General features: G+C 39.5%; 1 protein-coding gene and 1 long non-coding RNA gene across 6 annotated transcripts in view; one reads left to right on the plus strand and one right to left on the minus strand.

Annotated features, from left to right (window-relative positions):
- The window catches only part of ADAMTSL1 (ADAMTS like 1), an 873,193-nt gene that overhangs the window by 312,178 nt on the left and 538,856 nt on the right, over positions 1 to 22,159 (plus strand). The gene's annotated exons all lie outside the window — the stretch shown is intronic.
- Positions 13,604 to 20,292, minus strand: LOC118350347 (uncharacterized). Of its 3 annotated transcripts, none has more exons than XR_004803977.2 (4): positions 20,211 to 20,292; positions 19,362 to 19,527; positions 17,217 to 17,372; positions 13,604 to 14,909 (listed from the first exon to the last, which is right to left on the minus strand). It is a non-coding gene; the product is annotated as an uncharacterized LOC118350347 (long non-coding RNA). The 3 variants fall into 3 exon arrangements; XR_007414012.1 differs by lacking the exon at positions 20,211 to 20,292 and adding an exon at positions 19,748 to 19,803; XR_007414011.1 differs by lacking the exon at positions 20,211 to 20,292 and having other exon boundaries at positions 19,362 to 19,797.

Consider the following 22,159-nt stretch of genomic DNA (forward strand, 5'->3'; position numbering starts at 1 on the left):
CCAAACCTTCCTGGGATTTTCTCCCCAAATTATCCACCATGGGTTCTTATGCAGCATGCCTACAGTGAAACTCATCCTCTTCCAAAGGAAGACCACAGTATCCCTAAGCTTCTCAGTACCTCCAGTATTATCCTAGTCAAGCAAGCAAGGGTGCTTAGTGCAATCATATTCCCTCTCCAATGAGAGGCCAGATGTATGTATTCAACCTCTGAGACGATTTGTATTTTTTCTCTTGCCAATATTGATGCCATCCTGATTAAGGGTCTCAGAACTTTTGCTAAATAAAAATTAGAAAATAAATTTTCTTCCATATGCCAATTTAGGGCATCCTGCAAACACTGTGTTAAGAATTCAGAGGCTGGATTTGAGAAAGAATGCCAGATCAGCTGGCAATATTTACCAGGAGTATGGAAGGGAGAATGACAGTCTCTCTAGCATAGAATATTCCAAGAGTTTCCTAATTGGTCTTTTCACTTCTAGCATATCCTTCATTTCACTGCAACTATACACCATTATGATCATTCTCCCTAAAACATAGCTATGATGGCTAACCACTATCTACCGTATCAGGGAAAAACTCCCTGGCCCAGAATCCAGTATTCTCACATTCTGTGCCCTAAATTCCATCTACCCCTCCAGACTTTTGGCTCTTTTTCTGCAGCCAAACTCAATTACTCATCCCTCTCCTCCCTGCCTTCTTCACTTTACTCAAAATATAGGATCTTTCATTCTTCTACCTCAACCCTCAAGTGTGAACTCATTTATCCTTTTTTTCCCCTTGAGACTTTTCCTGATTTCTCCACCTATCTGGATTTTCTCTCATTTCTTTTTTTTTTTTAAGATTTTATTTATTCATTCATGAGAGACACAGTGAGAGAAAGACCAAAGTGTGAGTTTATTTTTTATTTTTTTAAGAATTTTATTTATTTATTCATGAGAGACACACACACACAGAGAGAGAGAGAGAGAGAGGCAGAGACACAGGCAGAGGGAGAAGCAGGCTCCATTCAGGGAGCCTGATGTGGGACTCAAACCTGGGTCTCCAGGATCATGCCCTGGGCCAAAGGCAGGTGCTAAACCGCTTAGCCACCCAGGGATCCCCCTTTCTCTCATTTCTAAATCCCTGTGGTGCACTATAACTCTCTGCTACAAACAGGTAGTGATGATGAATTGGGGTGCTATGTGAGAACCAGGACACCCAAGGGACTTCTCTGCTCCTTCCTACTGAGTCATGTCCTCCCTTCTCTCTCACAGCTCCACTCACTTGCTCTTTCCCTTCCACTTGACTGTCAGCTCATTGCCAGTAGGAACTGCACCTGTCCCTCGCCTTGCTTCCTTGCAGTTTATGAATTCTCTTGCATAGTTTACTGCATAATGGCATTGGATTGAACTGTCATTGAACTATTAGAAAATAATTCTATATATTGCCTTTCATTTGCATTTCATTTAGAAGTTCTGAAATAGAGCTTATATCTGTCAAAAAGCCTGACCATCAAGGTAAGGGTGAAAAGCTGAAGTCAGGTGAACTCCTGCATGGCAGGAGTTGAATCAGGGAGTTCCTAACAGGGAAGCAAAAAGCTTTGAGTTATGTGGAAAGCTGAAATCCAAAAAGTCATTAAGAGAGGCTAGCACAGTGCTGTCCAAAGGAAATATAGTGCAAAGTATATATGTAATTTAAAATTTTCTAGTTGATGTGGTTTTAAAAAGTAAAAAGGAACAGGTGAAATTAATTTTAATAGATTCTACTTAACCTAGTATATTAAAAATATCACTTTGACATTTAAACAATAAACAAAAGTATTATGAGATATTTTATATTCTTTTTGTCATAGTAAAACTTTAGAAATCTAATGTGTATTTGATACTTACAACACATTTTGACTTGGACTAGTCATATTTCAAGTGCTCCATAGACCCATATGGCTTATACCTAACCTTATTGGGCATTGCTGGTCTAGGAATCACCCAAACAAAGGCACTATGGGATTCATGCAGAAACTGGAGTTCAGATCTCTGAATCTGGGAATTAAGGAGATGAGAAAACATGGGTCATGTTATAACTGGCACCTCAGTTGGGAAATCAGAGTGGGAAAAGTCAGTGGGGTCTCACAGGCTCAGCCTTAGTATTTGCATAACAATTGTTTCCAGAATTGGTATAGTGACCACATAAGCGGCTCATTCAAATTTTGAGAGCCAAGAAACAAAACCAACCCCAAGCACTGATTCCAGTCTCAGGCTCATGAGTGCTGCAACACCTACCTTTTACTGGAAGGTTAAAGAAATTCAGTAGGTGATCATTTGAAAAGTTTGTGGGAACTTAGAACAAAGGATATTTACAAAGAAACTTGGCCAACTGTTTGCCTGGTTGGTTGAATTTTAAAAGAAGGATTTATGGGGTTGCCTGGCTGGCTCAGTCTGTAGAACATATATGATTCTTGATTTTGAGATTGAGGCTAAGCCCCATTTTGGGTATAGAGCTTACTTTAAAAAGAAAAGGATTTATATTTGTGCTTAAGTCACTTGTTTTGTTGCAGATACATATTTATATATGACTATAAGATTAAGCGTAAAATCTCATTAAGGGAAATGGAAAAACAAAACCCTCATTTTGGCTCACAAATATCCCTTTCTGTCCTCTACACCCTTCTCTGCAGGGGAACGGACAACATAACCTCCATGAGGGTAGTCCATGTCTGTTTTGTTCTCTCTTGAGTTCCCAGGACCTAAACCAGTCAGGCACAAATCAGAACACAGCCCTTCTTTTGAAAAATTATTATTTATTTTTATTTTTCATTTTTTTAATTAAATAAATGAGATTAAAGAGGAAAGAATATGGTCTGAAGTTCCTACTCAGACCATATTTGGGATAGCAGCATGATTTGCCTCTCTGAGTTTTTAAACTTTCCACTGAGCACCTGCAAGCAAGATTGCATTTCTTTCTTATCCTTTGACCGTTTCATCCCCACCTTAGAAATGGAGTGTCACCATTCATTTTGTCTCTGTTGAAATCTTCAAATCTTTTCAGACAAATTAGCAGAGAATTTTGTTCTTAAAAGAATGGCACGTTGTTGCTTTTACCATAAATTAAAATACAGTTCAATCCTGTGTCCCTCAATTGGTTGCTGTGGATAAATTTCAGACACAGATTAGACACAGATTTTGCCCTTGGGGAAACTGTAAACAATCAGGACTTTTATTTTTTTAATAACCATGTCACCCTAGAGCCATCTGGTGTATATTTAGAGTAATGTAATTTCTACTCTCGCTTGATGATACTGATGTTATACAGCAAATATATTGCCATTTTGAAAAATAATTGGGTTAATTTCTGCATGTAATCCAACAGTGATTTAATCTTTCATTTTGTGTGAACCACAATAAATTCTGAATTAGTTCCATTTTTAGAAAAATAGTCACAAGAAGAGCATACTCAAAGGCCAATGTGTATTACTGTATGGAAACTCAAAATGATTTTTAAAATATATTCATCTGGTAGACTGGTCTTAGGATACCCAAATAGAGGGAGGGGAGACCATCAGATAAAAGAAAATTGGTATCTAAACAAATACTAATAGTTATCATTTCTTGTGTGCTTACCTATGCCAGGTATGTAGGACCAAAGAGACTTTACCTATGTCTTCTTGTTTAATTTTTGTGACAGTGCTCTAACTTATATGTGTATTATTTTCCTCTTTATTAAAGGTAAGGAAAATGAATGAGAGAAATTAATTACTTGCTCGCATATTGACAGCTGCAAGATGACATAACTGACATGTCAACTAATGTCTCCCATTACTTTTCTGTATGTTTTAATATGTGAGTCCTAGTAGAAACACATACACATACACACACACACACACACACACACATGCCACCACCATCAAAATTAAATACCTCCAGTAAAGGAATGAGTAATTCAGGAGGTCCTGTATAACAAATATTTGGTTGTGGACGGGAGACTTTCTAACTGATAGTTCTGCAAGACAATATGTAAGTAGCTCTTTCTAAAGCTCAGTAATAGAAACTTCTTACCTAGGATGTGGTTAAACTTAGAAACATTCACAAAAGCACAAATTTTCTAGAGAATTTAGGCATGTATGTATTTTTCTGAGTATAGGATCCCATAAATTTAATCAGAGTTAATAATAATCTGAAAGAGATACGTGACAACTTAAGTTAAAAACAGCTGTATTAACAAGCATAAAGAGCAGAAAGTGTTGGAATCATGAGATGTGCTGTATTTTCTTCATAAATAACAAAATACATCCCATGTTTTTCTATTAGGTAACCGCTAAGAGCAACTAGAGCATCTATAGCTAAAGTAGTTATACATTTATGACATTTATAAAATGCATTAAGATACCCTAATGAGAAAAGCAGGATATAATAATGATCGTATTTACTCAAGTTTTGAAGAAAGGGGAATAGAATGTCATGTATTCATCCATTTCCCCCCACAATATTTAGTTTATTTGTGCACAAATACATATATCAAGCACTCATGTTCTACATGTTTTGGACACAGCAGTGCTGAGTTCCCTCTCACATGGAGTTTACTCAAGAGAAGGATGAGTAAGGGAAATAAACACCTAGTATTTATTTGGTGGGAAGTGTTATTATGAAAATAGCACTAGTGTGGATGATTTGATGCGGTGGTTTGGGAAGGTCTGTCTGATGAAGTGACATCTAAGCAGAGGCCTGGCAAGGGAGGGAAGGAATGTGAGGATGCCAGGCCGAGGCTGGGAGGAGGCAGGTAGGGCAGGACTGGGGGAGTGGAGATCCAGGGTTCTGGAGAATCAAAAACAGGCCTGTGGCAGAAAGGTCAGAACCCGTGGGACCTTGCAGGTTTACTAAGAAACTGGGACTTTATGTTCAAAGAGGAAGGGGACAGAGTATTTTGTGCAAAAGGGCAAATTGACCTGTTAGACTAGACAATTATTTTCCTTTTCCATGGCCTGGGGAAGATACTCCAAAGCTGATATGGTTATAAGTAGATCATTTCAAAGTCTTCTCATTTGTATAGTGGCCGAGTACACTCTGGCCACAAGTTAGAAGCTCCCTTATTTAAGCTTTATTGTATTTATTTGTTTTAAAGATTTTATTTGTTTATTTATTTCAGAGAGAGAGAGTACAAGCATGAGCAGGGGCGAGGGCAAAGGCAGGGGGAGAAGCTGACTCCCCGCTGAGCATGGAGCCCAATGATGGGTTAGATCCCAGGATACTTGGCTCGTGACCTGACCCAAAGGCAGATAATTAATTGACTGAGCCACCCAGGCGCCATGAGCTCTATTTTACTTGAGTATAAAATTTAAAGCATGTAACTTTAAAAATCTCTAGATGCCATCATTTCAGTATTTTCAAAAGTAGCAAATCCAAGCACTTAACATTGCTCCCTATGATGACTGTGCAACAGGCTGCCGTGGTAACAGCTGGAAGGGCGGGGGCTGGTATGTACTCCATCTCTTCTCTCTGAAAGCAGCATCAGATGAGAGACCCCGGCCGTGGATTACATGGTATATAAATAGATCAACTACCTACATTTGTTATTCTGGCCTAGTGCAGTGGGACTAGGAAGCCAAGGTATATCCAACAGGTCCAGGAGCCTCAGGCAGTTTCCAAAATACTATTCTATCTGATATTGAAAATGCTAATCTGAACATTAAGTAATGATCTGATTATCTGACAACATTGATCTTTAGTATAAAAAGGACTTAGTAGCCACTAAACTCTTCAATCAAAGAAAAGGAGAGCAAAAATCATAAAGCAGTAGGATATAAATATCACAATCAGAAAATCACAGAGCTACTACAAGACTTGGACTCAATTATTTCAATCAAGTTTCTGAGCTGCAGTAAAAACATCCTCCATTAGGGGGCCTCATAACCCTGCTTTGGTCTGTGTGCCTTGTCACTATAGAGTGACAGATTCTCGCTCTCACCTTCAGTTTCTCTTTTTCAATATCTCCCTCGTTCTCACTGAAAAATGGATTAGTTGAGAATATGTTACGTGTATGTATTTTTTCCTACATGGTTGCATAATTCTCAACATTTGGACAAAGAAATTACCATGTAACACATGAAGGAAAAATCAAGAATGTGACACCTTTATGTATACACTCTGAATACTAATATCACCAGTTTCTGGATTTCTGGATAGTTTAGTGTGTATTGAGAAATAATGGACTATCACAAGTAACTGGATATTTTAAGGAAAGAGGTTTGTACCCCTGGAGAGACCTATTGGAGGAGAGAGTCTTACTTAACCCCCTTCACTTCAGACACAGAACAAGGAAGTCGACTAAGTGATTTTTTCATTAATCTTGAGATAGGAAGAATAAGTTGGAAGCAAAAAAAATAGAAATGATGGAGTTAGGATACTAAAAATATTCCCATTTGCACAAATCATAAAGGCACATTCTAGACTTGCCGAGTGAAAATTAGTGGCTTAGAAATGCATTTTTTAAACTGTCTGATCCTCAGCTTTTTACCTGAGTTGATAGAAGGGTATCACTTCTGCTATTAGGAGTCTTTTGAATTTTTCTAAGTGATTTCATTTATTTATTTGTCAGAGAGAGAGAGAAATCAAGAGAGAGAGAGAGAGGGAACAGAAGCGGGGGAACTGCAGAGGGAGATGGAGACGTTGACTCCCCACTGAGCCAGGAGCCCAATGTGGGGCTTGATCCCAGGACCCTGGGATCATGACCCGAGTCGAAGACAAACACTCAACTCACTGAGCCACCCAGGCATCCCTGAAGTTTTTTGAATTTAATACAAAATGCTTCAAATGTATAGAATAATATAAAGAGATTACAAAAATCAATGTGCCCGTCCCTAAATTTAACGAATGTTAGCATTTTACCATATTTACTGGAGGTGTTTTTTTTTTAATAGGTCAAGATTTTAAGAAAAAAAAATTAGGCTAGTTGGGCCTACTGCTAACGTTTCATGCCTAGTTTGAAGATTTTTTATTCAGTGGAAATTCTTATGTGGTATTGCTAAAGCACTGTGAATCAAGAGTAATCAAACATGATATTTCTTGAAAACCCTAAGGATGCATAGCTCTCAAGGCTCCTCATGTTACCCTTCACCAAAAGCCAAAACCAAAATGCATGCTTCAGAAACTATTAGTCTGAAATATTCTCTGGAAGGACTAGCTCAGGGCAGAAAGGTTGGCCTGGACTCAGTGGTTGACGAGGGAGGACATGATTCACTGTTAAGGATGGGATTCTCTCAGGGGCAGTTGCTGAGCTATTTGGAATCCCTGATCCATTTTCTAATGGGATCATATATTGTGAAGCTTCTCAAAAACATATTCTTCTTGAAAATAAAATGACATACCTATATTTATTTATATTAAGTACTTACTATCCAATCTTCTGTCCTGTTGTGTAAAAGTGTAAAATAATCATGAGGTAGACAAATGTTAACAGTTTAGCCTACATAAATTATCATTCAGATTCTAAGTGCCTGAAAAGTATCACAAATTAATATCTATGCTCCATTCAAACCTAATAATGGGAGTTATGGGGAAACAATGGTATGCCCTCCCTTGCCTCCCTCTTAAGGAGGGGCTGGAGGACACCGATAAGGATGCAGTTCTTTTGAGACCCCTAGGGACTAAGCAGGTAGGAGCATGGTTGTTCCTGGTGCCCAGGGAGAGCCTGAAGCAGAAGAGACTGTCCTTTCCCAAGACAAAGCAAAGACCCAGCCTTAGCAACTACCTTTTGAACCTTAGGAAGCCTAGGGATCCCCTCCCCTCAAGTAGGAGCCTATGCTGCCCAGTTGCTCCATGTGACCTGGAAGGGACTGCTCCATGTTGTTAATACCAGAGATGACTCCTATAGGAAGGCAGATGTGGTCCCAGGCCTTGCTAATGGAAAACAGGGTTTCCTGTCCCAGGGAGGCTGAGGAGTTTAATGGTTGTTCTGCATGCTTCCCAGAGAGCTATTAGTTCGCAAACCGATTCACTGACAGGTAGTAGTAGAAGAAGCTACTTGTCTACCACCTGTGGCTGGTTTGCCACTGCTCAAAGGCTTTAAAAACCTAAATTGTACGAGTTCTGAAGGAACAGAAAACCCTTGTCAGGGGAAAATAATGATGAGTCACTACAGAGAAAGGTAATCCTGAGAGGGAACCCGTGTGAACACCCTAGAATAGCAGGTATCTGTGAAGTAGAACTGATGGGAGAAATAAGAGAGGATCCTACCAAAAAATGCCAGAGAACTGTCAGAAAGACATAATTAGGGCACTACCAAACTAAACTAAGGCAGACTTTAAAATCAAAAACAAATATCCTGATCAGGAGAATGCTTATTACAGGGAGCTGAATTTGTAATGCGGAGGAGGCAGAGACATCCCTCCCCACCCCCACCCCATATAGAGAGGAGGCATAAAGAAAACCATAGCCAGGAGAAAACGGATAGCAGACTGGAGGACATATTTAGGAGACATAACATGCAATAGGAGAATTTCTGGATAAAAAAATGGGGATGGGGGTGTAGATGAAGGAGAAGTAATAATAGAAAAAAGAATTTTCCTGAGCTTCAGCATTTTGAACATTTTGAGTCTTTAGACTAGAGAAGTTTATGGAGCCGTGAGAGAAGACCTATGTTTTGACACTTTCTGGTAACGTTCTAAACTCTAGGGAAGGTGAAAGAAATCGTACAGTTGTCCGAACAGAAATTGCAGGTTAGTAACAAGGGGTGTGTTCCTTTATGGCGGAAGATTTCTATAAGCACTTATCCGTTTAAAAGTATTGTTTAAATTGAATGTATTTTCTAGTAGAATGTCAGCTGGGGTTTGGTTTTGTTGGTAGGAAGGGACTGGATAACGTGATTTCAAGGCTCACATCAAGGAAAATGGGTGTGTGAGGAGCCAAGAAAATGATGAGAGAAGAAACTTGTGTGAGGAAACTTGCCTCACTGGACATTAAATGTTTCTACAAAGCTACTGAAAACCAAAAGAATAGAACTGGCGCAGACAGAGACATTAGTGCAACATAGTAAATGTCCAGAAATAGATGCAAACATATGTGAGAAATTACTTTTGACAAAGATGGAATTGCAGTTCAGTGGGAAAAGTTTGGTTCAGCTAGACAAAATTGGATAGCATTGCTGACATAATTGACTATCCAACATAGAAGAAAACAAAGCTAAATGTCAGTCCGTATTACTGAATGAATTCCAGATCAATTAACAGTATAAATATAAAATACAAAATAATAAAAATATTAGAAAAAAATTTCCAAGCAAGACAGGAAATCACGAAGCCAAAAGAAAAAATACATTAAACTGTAGCTTTTTAAATTGGATGTTAAAAGATTCTATAAAAAGAAAAAACTGAGAGACTGGGGGGAAAAGTTGCAATGCAGATGGAAGACAAAAGGGTAATATTCCTAATATTAAAAGAATTTCTTGAACTTAAGAAAACATATAACTCAATAGAAAAATGGGCAAGGAATATGGAAGTGGAATCCAAATTTCCTGTAGACATGCACATGCTCAACTTCATTTACTAGTCATTAGAAAACATGCAAATTGAATTAAAAATGAGATATTTTAAAAACCATCACATTGACAAAACTAAAAGAATAAAAGTATCCATTACTAGTCAGAATGTTAGGAAATGGGCAGTCTTACACATTGCTGGCTGGATATTCGATTGCCACCATTTCTGAAAGTCATTTTGCAATATCAAATAAAATTTAAAATATACATATGCTTTGACTCAGCCATCCAACTTTGGAGGATCTCTGAAAAGCAAGCATCAGGAGGTAAAGATGCATGTTACAGCTCATTTGCCTCAATGTCTTCCAGCACTCTAAACTGGAAACAAAATCAGCTTTTGCCATCAGGGAGAGATTAATTATGTCACATCCATACCAGGGAATATTGCACTGCTATTTAAAAAAAAAAATTATTGCACTCTGCCAACTTGAGGAGGTGTCCATGATGCAGTGATAAGCAAGAAAACCAAGTTGCAGTATGTTTCATTTTCAAAAAATGAGATTTTGCATATGTCTATATGTGAGTGTGCATGTCTGTATGGGTATAGAGAAGGTGGATGGAAGGATGGACTTTGAATGTTAATATTACCTTGGAATAAAGGGAACTCTAGGTGGATGGAGATGACTCACTTTCCTTTATACATCTTTTGATGATTCTACTGGTAAAGATGACCATGTAGGAGTTTAGTAATAAAAATTTAAAAATTAAAGAAAATAAGACTATAAAATTTTTATTTTATAAAAATAATATAAAAACCTAGGCCTGTATTTTCTGAAATTAAAGCTAAAGCTCCCACTTTTTCCATTACTAAAGGAACTGTCATTTATTTCTCTCTAAAACGCAAGAATAGAAATGGCTTACCAAAAAAAACCTTAAGTATATTCTCAATGATCTGGGCCTGTTTCCAGAGGCCATCAAGCCTTTCTGTAGTTACAGCTTCAGTCTTTTCAACGTGGGTCCAGCTGTCTTATTTCAGTAGTCGGAACTACTGTTCAGGATTTCCATTTTAACCTGATTATATGCTTTTTAAAAATGCTAGCTGAGGAGAGCAGTCCCAAAATTTTCAGAGATCTCCCTGTGAGTAACCATTCCACTAGAATTTCTCCTTCAAGCAGAGTGTTAGGGGAAGAATCACAGCCCTACTTCCCAGGTGTCAGAATGCAGCAAGCGCTGATATGCATATTATCATCCCTTTTTCTAGGCCACTGTTCATATACAACCTTTGAAACACATCCCCATTCCCATTGTGGGTCTTTGGCAACACAATCGCATGGCAATCCTTGTGCTGACCCCTCTGTATAACTTCCGCCTGGAGACTCCCTGTGGCATTACTGCATTGGGGCGGCAGTGTATCTCTCAGTGATTCAGAACTTGAGCTCTAGAGTCAGGCTCCCTAGGGTTGAATCTTACCTCAGCTACTCCCATGAGCTGTGTGGCCCCCTCCTCTTCCTCCACTGTAAAATGGGGTAGACAATAATGCCTCTATCACTGGTCTGTTATGAGATAATCTCTATAAAGCTCTTGATGGATGATATGCTAGTCATCATCATCATTATCATCATTTGAGGACTACAATCATTGAGAAGTAGCCAGCTTTTCTTTTACTAGTATCTTACACAGCTGTATCTGTGCACCTATGCTTGACATTCTGATTAATGGACTTGCAATAAGAAGAAAGTACAGGAAGAAGAGAAATGTGAGAGCATCATTTTATATCCTATCAGCATGCCTCACTTTAAAAATAAAAACAAACCACTGGGAAGATAGAATGCTTCAGCTATGTGACAAGAAGGGGAAAGCTTGATCTGCTCTTTAATACATTAAAATCCAATATAAAGGAGCTAAATTTGTCACATTATGCCGAACAAGAATTAAATTAGTCAGCTCCCCTTATCCTGACACCAGGGACCCAATTTTCAAAAGCCAACTCACCTTCCCCTGATAATCTGTGGGTATATATTGTTCCTATATTCCAAGCGTAACCTTACTGTTCTTGCAAGTGACATTACATTGATCTTCGATAGTGAAAGTTGCTATTAAAATGCTTGACTGAAAATTCATATTTCTGACTTGTGTTCATTTTTCCTTTTAATAGAACTTAACAGTGTTTGAAGCTTGGTTGGGAATTACATCAACAAATCCAGGCTTTTGGTATTTTGGTGTTCTGGCCATCCAGGGATAAAAAAGGGTCCCAATCCACTTGCCCGTTTGTGGACTGTAACTGGAGGGAGTGAGCACTAGGGGGCGCTGCTACCTTCTTTACCCTGTGCCAGGCGCGTCAGGAGGAGTTGGCTAGCATCTTTCAGCTTAAAGCATGATGTGTGTATGCACATACTGAGACAAAAAGAATGAGGCTTTCAGAGTAAAAACAGATGAAACTCTCAGCAGGTTTCACATGTCAGTACTTAATTTCTGCAGAGTCAGAAAGAAGGCTTTGTTTTTTAGGTTGTACTCCTGTGACTAACTACTTACGTGAACTTCTCCTAGAAAAGCTTTGAGCTTTTCTGTGAATCCCCAGTGCATTTAGCATTTCCTATGAAATAAGAAATAGGCCTTTTACATCACAGGATATGTATGAATAAAGGTGTGAAATATGAACCAATCATAAATACTGTGGTTTCCTCTCTAAAGGAAATATCTATGTTTGCAAATCCAGAGACAGGTGAAAATGAGGACTTTGTCTTTTCATACTCGGTTATTAAATCTTATTTATTTGGATGCAATTCATCGTTCTGTCAAAATCCCACCATCTCCCGGCCTCTTCTCCCACCTCCCTGCCTCCTTCCTGATTTCCAGTAGGTCCTCAATAAGCCTACCTACCATCTACCCTATTTGCCAGAAGACCCACAGAGCCTTTTTAACAACAAAACTGCTCAGGAGAGATTACAATTTGTTTCCAAATATGCTCGTGGTCTTGTGTCTCAGATGCCACTGACTTTTGCTTCATCAAAGGGCCCTGTTTTTGATTTTTCATGTCTATTTGGCTGTTTTCCTTGTTCTGTTCTAAAACGTGCTTCCAACCAAAGCATAATTTCTCTTGCTTTTATCATGAGATTTCATTTCTTAAAACTTCCTTGGTGATGCTGTACTCCTTTGGGCATAGTCTACAATCTGTACCTCTGTTTTGATGGTACCTCATAAGGGGCCTCAAGATGGTTTTTGTGGTGCTAGGACAAGGTCAAAGGGCAGCAGGTTGGCCAGGAGGTTTAGCTGAGCATGAGGAGTTTGATAAAGACAGAAAATGCTAGGCAGGCAATGGATTGGTTGTAATTAGAAGGAGAGCAACATAGACCCCTGTGGTCTTGACAGGGTTGCTTGGAGTTCTTCAGAGGCGAGTACAAGAAAGAAATCTGAGTGCAGGATCTGATGGGCCCTAGAACTGGAGTACACAGGTGCTTGAGGAGGTTTCTAAAAGTTCACTACAGATGTTCTCTAAAACACTACTCTAGAGGATGGTAGTATAATGGAAAAAAAAAAAAGGTGGTTAATGAAATGAATAGAGGAAGACCAGAGAGTTGATGAGGTAGGAGAGAAACAGGGAAGGTTAGAGCTAATTCTGGAAGCTACTAGCCTCAGGCAGTTTTACTTCTAGCCCCAGGATTCATTGCTTACATGTGTACCAGATGAGACAGCAGTGTTGCCCAGCAACCGTAGAAATATACAGCCTGGGGGCTGTGATGGTGACATCCCCCTGTCAGCACTGCCTGTTCCCTGGGAACATTTTCTTTGATTCATTTTCCCAAGAAATTTCATTAAGGCATGTTCAAAGTAAGGAAGCTAAACCCCTACTGACTTTTAGGCCTCTTCTGCTCTTACACTTTATCTGCCAGAGAAGTCCCAGAGACAGCTGTACCTCTGTCCCAACCTTACTTATACATTTTATTGAGACTATATTTTTTATCCATTAAAAAATTATTTCTTAATATCTCCAACTCATTTTGAAACACACCCATAAAATAAACATGACTGATAGGTAGAAATTTGCAATAGATGATGGGTAAGTAGGAGAGAAGTCAAATATAACACATTATTAGTATGGAAACTTGGGGAATTCTTTCAAATTTACTGAATGTTTGAAATTTTTCATACAAACATCTTCGAAAAACAACAACAACAAAATAGCAATTCTTCAGGAGCCCCCTACTGTGGACTAAAGGGGATCTAAAAAGATAATGCAAAAGGCAAGGAATTCCTTGAAAAAACAAATAACTTGATTCAAAAATGATCAGTGGACTTGAATAGACATTCTCCAAAGAAAATATGTAACTGGCCAATAAGCCCATGAAAAGATGCACAACACCATTAGTCATTAGAGAAATGCAAATAAAAACCACAATGAGATACCATTTTATACTTCTTATGATGGCTATTTTCCAAAATAAGTAATAATAACAACAACAATAACAGGTTTTGGTGAGGATATGGAGAAATTGGAATGTACATTCCTCATACATTGCTGTGGGAATGTAAAGTGGTGCAGCTACTATGAAAAAACTAGATTAGCAGTTTCTCAGAAAGTTAAGCATAGAGTTACCATAGGATCCAGCTGTTTCCATCCTAGGTATATACCCAAAAGAATTGAAGGCAGGGATTCAAACAGATGCATGTCTATGTTTACAGCGGTGATATTCACAGTAGTTGAAAAGTGAAAACACCCCATGTATCCATCAACAGATGACTGAATGGAAAAGCAAAATGTGGTATATACATACAATGAAATATTACTAGGCCATAACAAGAAATGAATTTTTGATGCATGCTATCATATGGATGAATTATGAAAATATTTCACTAAGCAAAATAAGCCAAATATGAAAGGAAAAATGTGAGTCCACTTAAATGAAGTATCTAGCTTAGCCAAATTCAGAGAGATGGAAATAGAATCCAGTTTACTAGGGCTGGGTAGGCGTGGCAAGGAGCGATTAGTGTTTAATGGGCAGAGTTTCTGTTTGGGGTGATAACAATTTCTGGAAATATGTAGTGGTGATGGTTGTACAATCCTGTGAATGAATGTACTTAATGTCACTAGACTGTATACTTAAAATGGTTACAATTGTAAATTTCCTATTATGTATATTTTACCACAATTTTTTTTAAAAAAGCAAGAGTTCTTTCCCAAACAAAATGCATATCTAAATGAGAAGACAAGGCAGTATGCTACTATGCAAAAGGAGGTAAATTTATAATTATCTGAAAGAAGAGAAAGAAAATAAGCTGGGGACGACAAAAGAACACTGTGGAGGAGGTGGGTCCCGTGCCAGATATCCAAGCAAAAGAATGGGGTTGGGAAATGCAAGGAGAGACTTGCCAAGTAAGCTTTTCATCTGCAGCTTTCCCGGCGGTTCTTTGTTCTTCCCTTAATCTGTCCACCCTTGCCTCTTGCCATCTAAAGCAGAGGTCCCACCTGGCAAAGACAAAAACGTTTCATGTGTGGCCTGGATCTCCACACACCTTCCTTAGGACCTTGGACTCCCAGTGATCCTCTCCACATCATCAATCTCTCGCCTGTTCCTGCATTCTTCCAACAGCACTCAAGTGTGTTCAGACTGCTCAAAATAAACCAACCAACAAAATCTACAAATCTTTCCTGGTCCTCTACGCACCTGGGTGTCTCTCCCATCATTCTCCTCCCCTTTGTAACCAGACATCTTCACTTGCCATCTACACTTCCTTAATTTTTTTGCAGCACGTAAGCTCTTCTAAACTGGTTTCTCTCCTGATTATTCACTTGGATTACCACTGCCCAGGTCAGCAATGAGCCCAGTGAACACTTCTGACTCCTTATCAGAATTGCCAAGAACAGCCAACACAGTTGTTGACTTCCTGTCCTTCACTTCCAGTAAAGCTGCCCTTCACTCTGTCTTCATTGCTGGTTTCTGTTTCTTGCACATTCTCCTGGCTCAATATCATGTTGTCATCTCTCCACTTTCACTCTGTAGATAATTCATCCCCTCATGGCTTAAAACACCATGTGTGTGCCTATCAAAGTCATAATCCCAGCCCAAACTTTGTTTAAGAGTATGAGGCCCAAAAGGCAAACTACCTACTACCCATCTCTATTTAAATTTCTCATCCAGCTTCACAAACTTGGGGGTGCTCCTCAAATGCAGCGTACAAGACTCTGAGTGAGCATAGCCCTACCCTTTCTGCCCAACCTTTAACTCACTGAGTTCCTGCAACCATGTTCTTCTGATTTCCCAGTGTGCCAAACTAGTTTTCTCAGTAAATGGAGCCTACCAACACCTGAGCCATAAACTTTTATAAGATGAAACAAAATGTAAAATGCTCAGAAAAGTGGGAAATGTTGCAATTGTTATTTTCATCACTTAATTATTATACCAGTCTACTCGGGCAAAGAGAGGAACACAGAACCGTGATAGAAATCCATAATTACAGCTCTTTTCTAGTTATTGAAAGAATAAGCTATCTTTTTTTTGATGACTATTTGGCATTTTTAACTCTTCAAGGAGTTGGAAATAATTTGATCATACCACCCCCTCTGGAAATCTTGGAAATTAGTTTTTAATCCATATTTTAAAAACGGAGAAAACTGAGGCTGGGCAGTTATCAAAGGAATCAGCCAATTCAGGGCAAATAGTCCCACTATTATGTATTGTTTAGCCTCGGGTGAAGCTTTAATTCCATTTCAGCTTTCCAGCTAGCAATGCTGGCATTGTGTAGACAGCACCATACTTGCTAAAAATGGTGACTGGCCAATTAAAGCCCCCTGCTGTGTCTTCCACCCACTGAATTAGATTCCTTACTCTCTCATGCAGGACAAAGCAAGAATGCTTCAAGTACCAAATCATTTGGCAGTCTTTGATGGCATGAAAAACAACTGTTTGTATAGCAAAATATTTTCCAGAACTAGAAGCCCATAAAAATTACTGCCTTCTTTTTAATACACAGAAATATTCTGCAAGCATGACTCTCTCAGCTTTCTGCAATATGGCGCCCAGAAGGGAAAAGGCCCTGTCCTCTTCCACTGTGGCATTCTCTACTTTGTCACCACGTTGGGCTACCTGGGTCCAGGACCTCCACAGTGCCTGCCCCCTCTCTGCCCATCCTCCCACCGACTGCACTGACTGTTGGCCGTCCCAGTGTAAGGAGAGAGCAAATCCAACTTGGCGAGGCTGGCCCCTCCCTGCTGATGCCGGGGCCTTGGCATTGCTTTTGCTGCCAGTCTGGTTGCTTCCTTGTTGCCTTTGGAAGCCTGCACTTTCTCTGTGGGTTTTGTGGTCGTTTCCATCCGCCAGTGTGGTCCCTTTCAGAGGCACTAGCGTGCCAGACCAGCCTATTTGAATTGGTGCCAGGCCACTTACTGGGGAGGTGAGGCCAAATCCCATATATTTAAAACTGTAATGCTTTGCTTGTCCACCTAGCTCCTGTCTCCTGAAGTCATTAGTTGTGGTTTTACTTTACTGTTAAAACACTCTTCTTTTTTTCCTTTCTCTCAGCTCTGGCTATTTTCAGCTCTATATATTTAGCAAGTTGTGTGTAGGTAGAGATTCTGCTGTTCTACTTAAATCTCTATTTTTTTCTGTATGTGTGTGTGTATGTGTGTGTGTCCTAAGGAAAGAGAATGTGTTTCTTATTAAATGGGGGAGGAGGGGAGGGTGAAGATAGAGAGACCTGATGTTTGACTAGAACAGAAATAAGGGAACAGTGGCAGCCTGTCTGCTAACACAGGGGTAGGGAGAAGCCCACTTACATGGCCACAGGATAGATGTCCTCCTGAGCTTACATTTCTTTGGAAAAATAGACCTTTGGTTGCTTCAGAGAGGCCTTCTGTGCTTCGTTTTGCTTGGCATAGTTCAAGGTTCTGAGAAAGTCATGGGGATCTCTTTGCATCTTGCCACGTCTAAAGCTTTGCAGAGATCAAGCATGATTGTACAGTGTAAGGCAGATAAATAACAACAATTCCATTCTGCAGTGGAATTGGGGGAGTTAAGGGATTTTCCTGACATCCCTCAGGAAGCTATAGACACATCTAGGAACACAACATGCGAATTCTAGTCTCAGACCTTGCACCCCTGGCCACATCGCCCTGTCTTTATTTACTCTACAACTCTGCACACATGTTTTTTTGAGTAAATATTTGATTCTGGGGAGATTTAGGGTGGAATAAATGCCTAACCTTCGTCAGTGGAAGGTGCTGGATTAACAGGGCTTTCGACCAAAGTCTGCCATCTATCAGTATGTCACTGCAGTTTGAGCAGCATCTGTCCTTCTTCTTCAGGGGGCCTATGCCACAGTCCCAGCCTAACACATTTTTACCAAAAGCAGAAAGAGAACCCTGATACCTGTCAGTGATATAAGATATGTTTTTTTGGAGGTACCCAAAATCAAGAATGGAACTCAAAGCGCAGGAAAAATAACTTTCCAAGGGTGATAATAAAACAGCTTGCCAATGAGGGGTCAATGTGAGTGCTCCATGAAAGAAACATGGGTTATTGAGTCTCCAACATAAAATCTATGAAATTCACTCTCTGAAAAATGTGGGTTTCCCATCTGGCTTGAAAGATGCAGTTATAATATATGTGGTAGTTTTAGATATGCCAGAATTTGTAGAAACTGAGAATGTGACTAATGAGTCATATGGTAGATACAATGGAGCAAAGCCTACAACTTCATTTTAGATGGATCTTTCTAGAGTTATGGTCAAAATCCTAGAGAGTTTAAGAGCCTGATAGGAAACAAAATGAGAGCAGTGACTGCTGGTATATAAAGGAGCCACGAGCCATATGTGAGAGAGGAGTGGGAGCTGTGGGAAACCAGGATACCTATAATCCTTTTAAAGGGTGCAGTGCCCACAGCTCTAACCAGTGCTCCTCAGGCAGTATTACAGGCACGGTGTGGTCAGGCTGTCTGATTTTTTAAGAGAACATGGAAATCCTGATTTTTATGTAAATATCCCAATATTTAAATGTTAGCAACTAATTTTTTAAAATTTACAACACTGCGTTAGCCAAAGAAAGCATATTCTACAAGACACATTCAATGGATAGGCTGCCAGTGAATTTTTTTTTAACTCTTGAAGGTGACGATTTATGCGATGAAACACAGGAGCTTTTAGGGAGAGTTTGTAGAGAATCTGAGAACCAGGGGAGGTGCAGGGTGATTTGGTACAAGCCAGAGATTCACATATGCCACCTACCATGGCAATACATTGACTCACAAATAACAAGTCTAACAAAAGCATTTCGAACAGGAGAAGAAAGGAAACCCAGGAGAACTCATCAGGGTATGTGGGCTCAAAATATAAACTGGTCCTGGTTGGGTTAGGCAAGCAGGAGAGCAAGAGGCCACATGGGATATGTAGGTGGCTGTGGACGGAGTATTTTTGACTTGCACACACCTGGGATCCACACCAAAAGCATGTCGTGTTTGAGCAGGTTAAGAGCAAAAGCTGGAACTAGCAAGTGAAACATAAGTAACAGCCTGTTCCACATCTGATTAATGAGTTAGGCTGTGCCAGGATGGTTAAATGAAAGAGACAGGGAACTAGTATGCACAGGACTTGTAGCTCAGAGCTTTCCAAAGTCAGTGAAGTATTGTTTCACTATTAGGGTCTTTGAAGGCATATGTTATGTATCTTTTACATCACTGCCCCCGGCATAGTGGTTGGCACATGAGAAGTCCAGTAAATAAATGATTACTGAATATATTTGAAACCATAACAACATGATAGCATGTGAGATGCCAAAGGGGACACAAGTTCGTAATGACCCATCTGGTACCAAATTTAATGGCTCCTTGTCAGTGCACATACTACTCAGGGGAGGAGTTTTAACATTATCCAGTCTCCAATTATCCCCTCCTTGAATGTCTTACTATCCTTCTTTCTTGGTCTTACCTTTCTGGGATTCTGCGCCGTTAATGTAAACTACTGGCTCCTGCTGCTTCCTCCACATGCTTCTTCAATGTTGGTGTTAGCTGGAGCCATAGTGTTCTTTCTACGATGTTCTTCGGTGATCTCCTCAATGTTTACTGGCCATTTGTTGACATCCCTACATTCCAGCCTGAACTCAAATTCCAAAATAAAATTTCCAGTTACTGTTATGGGCTGAATGGGTGTGTCTATCCCCTTACCCAATTCATATGTTGAAGCCCTGACATCAATGTGGCTGTATTTTGAGACAGACCTCTAAGGAAGAAATTAAGGTTAAATGAGGTCAGAAAGGTGAGTCCTTGATCTCATAAAGTTAGTGTACCTCCAAGAAGAGAATCCAAAGAGCTTACTCTCTTTCCATCTCCCTCATTCTCTCCCTCCTTGTCCCCCACCATCTCTGTCTCTCTGTCTGTGTCTGTCTCAGTCTCTCTCTTTCTCTCTCTCCACCTAGAGGAAAGGCCATGTGAGCACAACAATGAGATAATGGCTGTGAGATAATGGCTGCCTACAAGTCAGAAAGAGAACTCTCACCAGAAACCAAATTTGCTGGCACCTTGATCATGGACCTCTAGGCTCTGGAACCATGAGAAAATAAATGTCTATTGTTCAAGCCCCCCAGGCTGTGGTATTTTGCTTTGTCATCCAGAGGTTGCCCGATCTATGTTTCAGGATCTTAATCAATTTTTGCCTGAGATTTCTCTAAATTGACCTCCAAGTCCCATTCCCTCTGGACTTAAGTTCATCTTGTACCTTACTTGAGAGTTACTGTTCTGAAACATCTGATTATATCCCAGCCCTCTTTTAAACACTTACATTTCCACCCAAGTCTAAATTCCTTGTTGCAATAGAGGAAAACCTCAGCTGAAGAGGTATATCATCCAGAAGAACCTGTTAGGGGTGGTAACAAAAAGAAGTGGAGGACGTCAAAAGCCAGGAGCACTGCCTAAGAAGTACCCTTACCAAAGATCCTGAGGAAGCTGAGCATTCCCCAGTGGTTAGCCACCAGGAGTGAGGCAAAGGACATTAGGAAGTATGGCATTTGAGTGGCATGGGAAATTTCTACTTCTAATTTAATGACAATTTTTTAATGACACTTTTTTAATGTTAATAATTTATTAAGCTGAATTCCTTACTAACATTTCTTTTTTTAAAAAATGTATTTTATAATCGTAAGAAACTTCACATGAGAACTGCTACCCTCTTGACAAATATATTGGTGACAGTAGGTACAATGTTGTGCAGCAGGGCTCTCCAGCTTACTCATCTTGCTTAACTGAAACTCTAGCCCAGTGATGAGCAACTCTTCATTTTCCCTTCCCCTAGCCCCTGGAAACCAGTGTTCTATCCTTTGATTCTCTGAATTTGACTATTTTAGATAGTTCATGGAAGTGGAATCATGTGGTGTCTGTTTTTCTGTGACTTGCTTATTTCGTTTAGCATAGTGTTCTCAAAGTTCATCCATGTTGTTGCATATGGCAAAATATTCTTTTTTTTTAAGGCTGAATAGTGTTCCATTATATGTATTACCACATTGTCTTTATCCACTCATCCACTGATGGACATTTGACTTAATGTTTATCATAGCCTATTTCCTCATACTTAATGAACATCCAAACCAAAATCGGCCTTGTCATACAAATGGTGGAAGTAGGCAAATTTTGAAGAACCTCTCTCCCTCCTTCCCCAACCCCCCTCTCTATCTTTCCCTCTCACACAGACGCACACACATACTGAAGTATAGGATATTGTTTCATACTGGAGGCTCTGGATTTAGATCCAGACTCTCGATTTAAATTCTGGCTCCATTACTTACCATGTGACCTCGAGCAAGTGACTATTTTGCCAAACCTTTGCTTCTCTGTTAAATGGTTATAATAGTTTGTAACTTGCTTTACAAACTTGTCATAAGGGCTAAGTAAGGTGTAGTGCTTAGTACAGTGTCTGACTGATAGTAAGTACTCAGTAAATGTTTATGCTGGTATTAGCAGTAGCCACAATGATAGTATTTTCCAAAGATTTGTTTAAAGAAAAGTGTTAATGAAAAGTGCTGTAAAATTCTAGGGCTCTAGACAGGCCAGCTTCCTCTCGCTCCATGAATATACCAGGCACGTCCGACCTCAGGGCTTGTCCTCTTGCTGTTCCTTCTTCCTGGATGCTCTGCTGTCAAATATCTGCTTTTCGTGCTCTCTTAATTCATCCATGTCTTTACTCAAGGCTCACTTTCCCAGTGAGGCCTACCCTGATCACCTCATCTGGATTTCAGTAACACCCCACCCAGCACCAAAGCTTTAGATCCCTCTTGATGATTCATTCCTTCTTTCGAATGCTTATTATTAGCACACGGTTTATTTTAGTTACTCATCTTTTGTCTCTTTCTTCCACTACATGAAGCCAGGGAGTTTTGTCTGTTATATTCCCTAGCACTAATAGATTTTCAGTAAATATTTGTTGGATGACTGAATCAATAAGCTATAGTAAAATATTCAGCATAATGCTGAGCACTCTGTGAACATGGTACATTCATTTAACAATCTGCTAAGAGTGTTGACTATTTTTTAAAAAGAATATACTAGCTGTTGTATTTATATGGACATTGAGAGATTTTCACAAAAATGCCTTATTAAAATAAACTACAATATGCATAAATGGTGTACAATTCTAAAAGGAAGGAGAACACTTAAATGTTTAAAAAAATGAAATTAAGAGAAAACTGTGTTAAACTACCAGATATTATTGTGAGTTTTCAGATATGGCACAGAACC

Source organism: Canis lupus, chromosome 11 (assembly GCF_003254725.2).
Source record: "Canis lupus dingo isolate Sandy chromosome 11, ASM325472v2, whole genome shotgun sequence".
Classification (NCBI taxonomy): Eukaryota; Metazoa; Chordata; class Mammalia; order Carnivora; family Canidae; genus Canis; species Canis lupus.